This window comes from Onychomys torridus, chromosome 3, assembly GCF_903995425.1.
Source record: "Onychomys torridus chromosome 3, mOncTor1.1, whole genome shotgun sequence".
Classification (NCBI taxonomy): domain Eukaryota; kingdom Metazoa; phylum Chordata; class Mammalia; order Rodentia; family Cricetidae; genus Onychomys; species Onychomys torridus.
Genome location: NC_050445.1, coordinates 49,179,349 through 49,188,927, shown reverse-complemented (window position 1 = coordinate 49,188,927; position 9,579 = coordinate 49,179,349). Strand labels below are relative to the sequence as shown.

Here is a 9,579-nt window from a genome sequence, read left to right as displayed (position 1 = left end):
GAATTCTCTTCTCTCTTGTCCTGCCTATACTTCCTGCCTGGCCACTGGCCAAACAGCATTTTATTTATACAGAGAGTGATGATATCCACAGCAGCATATCCCATTATAAGATTTGAAATCATTAACATATTTGCCAAATAACAATCACCCAAGATACCATTTCCTAGTTCCCAAATCTAAGAACATGTGACCTTCCATGGAAATAGGATATTGACACTGTAGTCATATTAAGAATTTTCAATACCCTTCTCATACTTCTCCTTCAGCTTGGCAGCCTTCTTCTCGTAGGGCTGCTTGTCATCCACAGCGGTGTTGTTCCACGTCTCCCCCAGCTTCTTTGCAACATCCGTGATGGGTGCTCTCCTTTGATTTTGGCGAGATACTCAGAATAGAACAAGAGGAAGGCCGAAGGAGGCCTCTTGGGTGCATTGGTCTCCCCTTTGGGGGGGATGTAGGTTTTCATTTCTCTTTCATAAGGAGCTTGTCAGCCTTTGCCCTGTCTTCAAATTTCCCCTTTTCTTTAGCAGACATGGTCTTCCACCTTCCACCTCTGAGCACTTCTTCGAGAACTCTGAGAAGTTGACAGAAGCATCTGGTCTCGTGTTCTTCCCGGCAAGTTTGCACAAAGAATTCATGTGAGGACATTTTGCCTGTCGGCTTCTTAGGATCTCCTTTGGCCAAGTTTAGTTGATTTTCCTTCCGAGGCACAGAGTTGCCCAGTGCCTGTCCGGCTCTGGCTTGCCCCGGCGCTGTCTCTATGGAGCTCAATGTCCTGCAATGGCTGTGAGAGCGGGAGCCAGGCACAGCCTCTCACTCTCTCCACTCGATATTGCTGCCTACAGAGCTAGAGGAAACCCGATGCGGCGAAGAAGGGGGTGGTCAAGGCTGAAAACAGCAAGAAAAGATGGAAGAGGAAGATGAGGAGGAGGATGAAGAGGATGGTGACGATGACGATGACGAATAAGTTGGTTCTAGTGAAGTTTTTTTCTTGTTTATAAAGCATTTAACCCCCCTGTACATAACTCGCTCCTTTTAAAGAAAAAAATTGAAATGTAGGGCTGTGTAAGATTTGTTTTTAAACTGTACAGTGTCTTTTTTTTTTTTTTTTTTGTATAGTTAACACACTACCGAATGTGTCTTTAGCTAGTCCTGTCCTGATGGTATTTTCAATAGCCACTAACCTTGCCTGGTAGGGTCTGGGGTTGTAAATTTAAAGCAGGTTCTTGTTGGTGCACAGCACAAATTAGTTATATATGGGGACGGTAGGGTTTGGTTTTGTTTTTGTTTTGTTTTCTTTCTTTGTTTGTTTGTTTGTTTTTTCATCCTCAGTTGTCTCTGATGCAGCTTGTACAAAGATAATTGTTGTTCTGTTAACTGACTACCACTCTGTAATTGCAAAAAAAAAAAAAAAAGGGGGGGGGGAAGCTGTTTCGTTGACATTCTGAATGCTTCTAAGTAAATACAATTTTTTTTTTTACTTAAAAAAGAATCTTCAGGAGAGAATATTATTTGTTTTGCAAGTGGCTTCAATTTAATAATAACAGACACCATATTTTAGCCTACTAGAATATATTTAATTATTTACAAGCTAAGATACTTATGTATTCTTATTACATTCAATAAAGTAGAATGTGGTCATATACATTCTGATGCATAATCCTCACACTATTTAAATGTTAATAATCATCTTATCTTGATTATTTGCCAGTTCATTCTAAAATTATCTCTAGTTAGTAGATATTAAATTATCTTTTCTTCTATAAAAACATATTTTCTAAAAATTGGCAATTATTTTCCCTCTTCAAGGAAAATATAAACTATCAAAAGAGAACTACACCCAAAGCATGTTACAATAAATTGAAATGATGCCATCTTTTTAATATCTGTAAGTCAAATCTCTACAATAATTAGGTCACTTAAAAAGTTAAAAAGGAAAACATAAAACAACAGCTGTCTAGTTAAGAACAAAAATCGTCAGGGTTTTGAAGAGTTCTGATAAAGTAATTAACAGACTAAAATTGGCATGATAATTTTTTTCTTGGTATGGAAATTCATACTGATGGAATTGACTCATTCTGTACCTACACTATTTCCCATGAATTGATCATGGAATGGATATAATATTCACAATATAAGTTTATGATCAATGATCTCTATGTATGGCTCCAATAAAAGGAATGAGTAAATTTAACATACTGATGTAGTAAACTTTTAAGACATAGGGAATCAATGAGTTTATTTTATTAATGTGTTTATTTGTTTGGGCTATAAGTATGATATATTGGGCTATTGAAAAAAATCAAAGTTATTTTCTTATTGTCCCAGATATCTGAAGCCATAAAAAAGTGAGCAATGCCACTTTCCCTCTGAGGGTCTACAGTCTTCCAACCCTTGATCCATTGAGTCTCTGGGTCACAAATATTCCTGGCTTGTACCATATCCTTCTTTCCTCCACCTTGTTTTCATATGGATTTTCCTCTTTTATGCTTATTTTTTATTTTTACATATTTCGTAGTAACATTTATCATTATGCTGGCCATAGTTATGTTTTATTGTTTTATGTAATTTCACAGCTCCAGATGCTAAAGCCAGAGGATTTGGGGCTCTAGGCTAGCCTGGACTACTCAGTGGTACCCTTTCTCAAGACAAAATAAATCAAACAACATACAACAAATTCTAAAATTACTATCACTGAGTTCAGAAGAGAGCAGGATAATCCAAGCTGGTCTAATTTCTCTGTCCTTAGTTGTCATAGCTAAAAAAATGCCCTTTCACCAAATAAAGTTATTTTTCAGTCTCTGAATATATAAAGGCCTTATAATAAAAAACCCAGACCCAAATATTGGGGTGAAAGCTAAAAGCTGAACAATAAGAGAAGCAGAACAAGCCAGCTGCAAGTTCTTACTTTTAGGAAATCCTCAGTTTCAAGAGGGCGAGTTTCTGTTTCCTCATGCTTTATATACCTTTCTGTGTCCTGCCATATTACTTCCTGGGATTAAAGGCGTGTGTCACCACTGTCTGGCTCTGTTTCTCTCATGTAGCCTAGTGTGGCCTTGAACTCACAGAAATCCATGTAGATCTCTGCTACATGTGTGATAGAATTAAAGGTGTGTGCCACCACTGCCTGAACTCTATGTCTAATTTAGTGGCTGGCTATGACCCCAGGTAAGCTTTATTGGGATACACAATACATCACCATATTTCCCCTTTTTTGTCTAAAGTAATAAAAGAAGTTTATAACTAATATAAGAAAAACTATGTATAATAAGTACAATAAGTATACATAATATATACAGGCAATAAATACATCAACAATGTCTAATCCTTTTGCACTTGAAATATTCAGAGAAAATGCTCCACTATCTATCCTATCTTTGTGAATCCAAAGGATTGTATCCAATTCACTTTCTATCCTAATTTGCATTACCAACCCAAAACTATCTTTTGATATCTTTCAAACTTATATACTTTATACCTCTTTAGTGACTTTCTTTCCTGAATTTGTTAACAAGAAAAACTGTAACTATCTAATCTTCAACTCCTTCAGAGACCTGAGGAGGAAATAATATTAACTGGGTAAACAGGAAGTGCAAATAAGCAACTTCCAAAAAATGTGAGAAATGACAGAAACAGCTGGCTGGTTGGACAGTCACCCAAGGTTCCTCTGCAATGTTGGGGCATCCATCTTTGGCCTAAAGGCCTAGCATAACTAAAAGACTTTTCTGTGAAGTATGATTTTCTGATGAGTTGTCCTACTTTATCTTGGCAAGGTGCGGCAGTCCTTTCTTTGGTGTCCTGCTTGTCCATTTTGCACAGCATAGTGTCAGCAGTCAATGTAACGGCACTTTCTTGCTCCATGGCTACTTTTGCCACAAAGAAAAGGAGAAGTGCAGTGGGATGGTCTTTCTATATGCTGTGAATATGTGTTGCTATGATTGGTTAATAAAGAAGCTGCTCTGGCCTATGGTGAGTCAGGTTATAGCCAGGTGAGAAATCCAAGAGACAAACAGGAAAAAGAATGGCAGAGATGGAGAGACTCCAGCCCACCACTCAAGGAGAAACATGCCAGCAGAACATATATTACCATATAGTAACACAATAGCCCTGTGGCAAAACATAGATTAATAGAAATAGGTTAATTTAAGATGATAGTTATCTAGTAAGAAACTTAAGCCATTGGCTGTACAGTTTGTAAGTAATATTAAGCCTATGAATGATTGTTTTAAAAATGGCTATGGGACTGTGGGGCTGGTTGGGACTGGAGAAACCTCTGGCTGCAGGCAACAGAATGAACTCTTTCTGGCATCCTTCTCTCTGCAGGGAGATTAGACTGTGTGTATACCTTTGTATCTTTTCCTGTCTTTCCACCCAACCCTAAGCAATATCACCCTAAACCTCCCGCACTCTCTCTGGCCTTTGTTTACACAGTGCCTGCTGATGACAGAGTGGTCATCACTGGATGCTGAACAGGTCAGCCTTTAGCAAGATTTATTCTCTTTAAGAGATAGGGTAGAATCTTGTCTCATCCAGTTCTCCAGGAGATGATGTACTCCTTTCCCCTCCCTCAGGCACCTGGTCAGGTAGCTTGGTATAGGCCTGTGCTTATTTTGCAGTCTGTACTTTAGGCTGGGCCAAACTTTGAGCCATACTTGTCTGTCACAACTATATCTACTTAACTGGCTACCTAGCTGTCCTGATGTTCCTTTCCACTTAGCTCTTGAAGGCCCTTTTCCAGTGGGATAGTGTGTAAATAATCACCTAGTGCTTCCCATTTGCTCTTGAGAATCATCCTTATACTAGCTCCACTTCTAGTCTGTTCCATAATTTCTCCTACACACTCTTGTGATCATAGGCAAGTCACAACACAGAGCAGGGGTACCTTGACCAAGACCAGGTGGCCCAAGCATCTCCCAATGTGGAATGCAATCTCTGAAGAGCAATACCACTGTGCACGTGGCCTGATGCTTGCCTACATTCACTAGCACTTTGTGGCCTCTGGCATCATCCTCACACCAGATGGGACAGGCATCTGTATTTAAACTTTATTACAAAATTATAAAGCAGAGCTCTGTAAAAAAAAAATAAACATTTAAGTTTGCTTTTTAACAACCAGGTGAGAAAATCTTAATATAAACCACTTGGAGTAACACATTCACATCCAAGAGATTTTAACAAATTTGTACAATATAGACTATTAATTCCTTTACAGCTTATTAGTTTAGAACTGGCTATTCCAACCTATGAACCAGTCAGCTGTCCATCTTTTAAAACTAAGTCTCAATTTAAATCTTGGTGCAATCCCAGCAAAAGCCACAGAATAGTTGGAAGGATTAGGTATTTCTATGTTAATTCAGAACAAGGATCCGTGAAAAACAGAAAGGGGCTCAAGTATTTAAAAGAAAAAAAATCAGGTTTTCTACCTGGGCTAGATGTTAACTGAAATGGAATCTTAGAATTCCAACTTTCATTTAGTGTTACAATAAAAAACTTGTTTGAAAAAAAATTCCAATTACTGTGACTGACTTACAAAAACGTTTAAGGACATGTGGCTTTTGATCAAAGTGATCTTACATTCCCATCTGTTAGTTAATGTCAAGGTAGGTTTCTTCTTGGCTGTAGAACCTTGATTTCTATTTGCTTAGATTATTTACTTTGGAAGGTCAACAACTGGAAATTTCTCAAGAATCTAGGAGCTATCTATATTAATTACCTTTCAGTTGCAGTGATAAAATACCATGACCAAAAGGTAGAAAGGACAAGTTTGTTTTGGATTATGGTAATAGAGGGTTAAAATCCATAATGTAAGGCAAGGATACTTGCACAGGAAGAAAAGACACAGAAGGAAAAGGGTGAGGGTATAAACCCCCCAAACCCTCCTCCAGTGATATACTCCCTCCAGCAAGGCTGCACATCCTGAAGGATCCATAACCTGATGGCAAGTGGAATCAACTTAACTGACCCCTAAATGTGGGCAGCACCTTCTAGTGGCAGCACAGAGAAAATGACACGTGACAAGGAAACTTAACTTTTTGCCTGCTTGCTCTTCTTTTCATAGGCAAATTTATGTATTCTTTTACTACAGCATTCCTTCACTGATATTAAAAACTGATATCCAGGATTCTAAACTGGCTGAAGATCAGCAGCTTGTCCAGGAATCCTCTAGACATTTGGGACCAGATTGTGATTGTTGAGAAATGCAGCTTCTTGGATTGACCAACTACTAGATTCTCAGCCTCTCAGGTGTGAGAAGGCCACTGTTAAACTGCCTGGATGACATCCTATAATTCATTCCAATAAATTATATATGTATGTATGTTTGTATGTATATAAAGCATCACATATATAATATCAGCCATTTTCCTTTAGAGAGCTAATGAATTTATTGATTAATATACATGTTTATTAATTTTTTTTCTAAAACAGTATCTGTCATCCAGTCATGACTGATTATCAGTTTTTCTGATGGCTGTGTGCTGCATGCATTGTAGTCATGGGACATGAAAATGAGTTGACACTGTGCACTCTGTCACTTGTTCACATTGATCTATAATACTTGGAAGAATAGCATTTTGAGTAGGTCACATCAACAGTGAGGATGAAGCCAAGCTGACACCCTGGAGACAGTGGAGTTTTTTTAATGTGGGCATCTTGATGCATGCAGTATATGATTCCATGACAAGTAGGATGGGCAGTAGATTCCATGGTACCCAGCATTGTGGTGATATATTGTGTACCCTAGTAAAACTTGCCTGGAGATCAGAGGACAGAAAAAGCCACTAGATTAAATACAGAAGTCAGGCAGTGGTGGCAAACAACTTTAATCCCAGTACTGGGATGCACACACACCTTTAATCTCAGGAAGTGATGTCTGTGGGGAGAAAGGTATGTAAGGTGTGAGGAGACAGGAACTAAAGACTTTTCAGCTAGGAGCTTTTTCAGCTGGAGCCTTTCAGGTGAGGACTCAGAGATTTCAGTCAGAGGATTCATGAAATTGGTGAGGTGAGATATATATAGTGGCTTGTTCCTTCATCTCTCTGGTCTTTCAGCGTTTACCCCAATATCCAGTACTGAGTTTTTTATTATAAGACCAATTAACATTCGAACAACACGACATCCTCTTGATGTGTTCCAGGTGAGGTTGCTGCATCCTTTCTTCAGTCTGATGTATCTGATAAGTTCTACAGTCTGGTTCTCCTGACAAATCCATGTGCACATATAATTCTAGGTTAATTTAATAGTTTAAAGTGTGGTGTTTTTTTGTTTTGTTTCATTTTGGTTTTTTTTGTTTGTTTGTTTTTTTACTTTGAGGAAGATGGTATTTATCACTCTGAGCCTTGTGGGTGGTGCCAGACAGCTAGTGTTGTTTACATGCTCAACAAGGTTCAGGGTCAACCTGTTTCTGTACTTGCACTCAGAATTGAGTAAAATGCTGCTTATAAAGTGGAGTAACCCAGGGCAAGGCACATTGTGAAAGAAACCACTGTTTGACATAACATATGGCAACTTAGAGAGGGCCTCAGCCTGATTTCAACAATGATATAATTATCTGTTAGAGCTAGAAAAGAAAATAGTTTGGGTGATAGTTGGAAAACAGAAGCAAATTAGCAGCCAGGAAAGAAGAGAGAGAGATTTCTCTCTAAAATAATCTTGATTAGGTGCTGTCCTTATTCAGTCTTTAACTTCAGTGTTCCAAATGCATAGCCCAATGTGACACTTGCTACTATCCTGCAGTTGTAAATTTCCTTGGAAATGCTGACATGCCCGTGTTTGCCTGTGTTTTTTGAAAACTAGTCAGAAACTTCACAGTCATTTTTCAGCCTCCCTGCTCATCTTCTGTCAGCCATGTTGGTTAGCCACATACCTATCAGGTCTTTCTTTCTGAAGCTATGCTAACAAAGGCAGGTTCAGGCTCTTCACAGTCTGTCTTTGCAAGTTGCCCCCAAGCTTGTCCCTCTATATGTGGTTCTAACATGCTTCTTGTACTCTTAGCTTAGAAGAAGCACACAGACCTCTCAAGACACATAATTCCATACACCAATGCAGTGAAGATGACCAACCACTCCACTCACTGAGACACTGTGTAAATACATCCCACCTGCAAGACATTTTTCCAGAATTAAATTTCTAAGTTTCCCAGTTCCCCAGGACACATGTGCATATATATTTTACCTAGTGTATATATGTGTATGTGTGTGTCTGTTAGGGACCAAGATGTCAGGAACCAAACATGAACCATAGAAAGTACTAGCTAAACCAAAGAACAACTCATAAGCCCCTTCCCAGAGCAGTAATCAGAGGCCTCCCAAGATAAGAGAACATCCCACAGTCAGGTGCCATGACAACCGAAGGTAAAGAGCATTCCAGGGTCAGTCAGCCTAGCAACAGAATATACTGCCCCTGACCAGTGACCTTAGCCGATATCTCGCAGGTGCACTATCTGCCTCACATGTCTTGCACCCCTTCCACATTCTACACGCCCCCTTTCCCTTTCCCTCCTTCCTGCCCCTTCCCCCCTTATGCTATATAAACCATGTGGAGAACAATAAAGATTGGCGGCTTGATCAGAATACTGTCTTGCTGCTGTCTCTTTGTGTCGCCCTGTCCTTTCATTCTCTCCCACAGGATTGGTGGCCCCGTTGACACCCCGCTGGCCAGGGCATGTGTCTTATTGTGTTTCTGTGTGTATAAATACATATGCATTTATATGATGGCAGAATTATGTATAAACTGATTAAACTAATTGTCAATTTTTCATTTTTTTGACATAATAATTTATACGTGCCTGATTTTGTTAACTCACTACTGTATACTTTGATGTGGGTAGTTCTGTGACTGAACCAACTCATATATGTACGATGCATATATATAATATCATTTTTTAATTTTTAAAATATTTACAATGTTTACTGGTATTTGACTTCTATGGCTTAGCTTAGTCCTTGTGTTAACATTATAAAACTAACTGTTTAAGACTAAAGGCATAAAAACATCTAAAACTCTTAGAATGTTTTATTCAATTTTCCTTGATGTCTCAGCTTCTCAAAGATTAAATTTATCCAGCTGTTAAATTCTGAGATCATCTACGGCTAGCACATGCTGATCTTAGGAGAAATGCTTTTTTATGGCTGATTTTGCTTTTACACATTTTATTTTCTAGGCCTCTTCAGGTAACAGATGTTGTCAATTAACCTTACTTAGCTGTTTTACCAGGTGTGATTTTGTGAATGGGCTGCTCAGATTTTGTGTTTGGCTCTGTAGAATTATAAATTTTTGTTAAACTGTTTTGACAAAAGATGCCCTGATTCTAGATAGTCTGGATTAAAGCCAAAACAGATTCTTTGACCAGTAATTAAAGTGGAAAGAAAAGTTTAAGTTTATAAAATATAAAGAACAAGAGAAGAAATATAACTCTCTAATACCAAGGACACTGTATAAACACGTTTAATGCCTCGGGAGTTAGGAATGAACTTCAAGAGAAAATTCAAGAGTTCTGTAACTATTTTGTAACTGTATTTCAGTAATATTTCACATGAATATGAGTTTTACAGATTGTATATGACCTAATGATATACGTATACA

General features: G+C 38.3%; 1 pseudogene; it reads right to left on the bottom strand.

Moving 5' to 3' along the window:
• Positions 1–227: 227 nt before the first annotated feature.
• LOC118580031 lies at positions 228–1,003 on the bottom strand (annotated as a pseudogene).
• Positions 1,004–9,579: the final 8,576 nt, after the last annotated feature.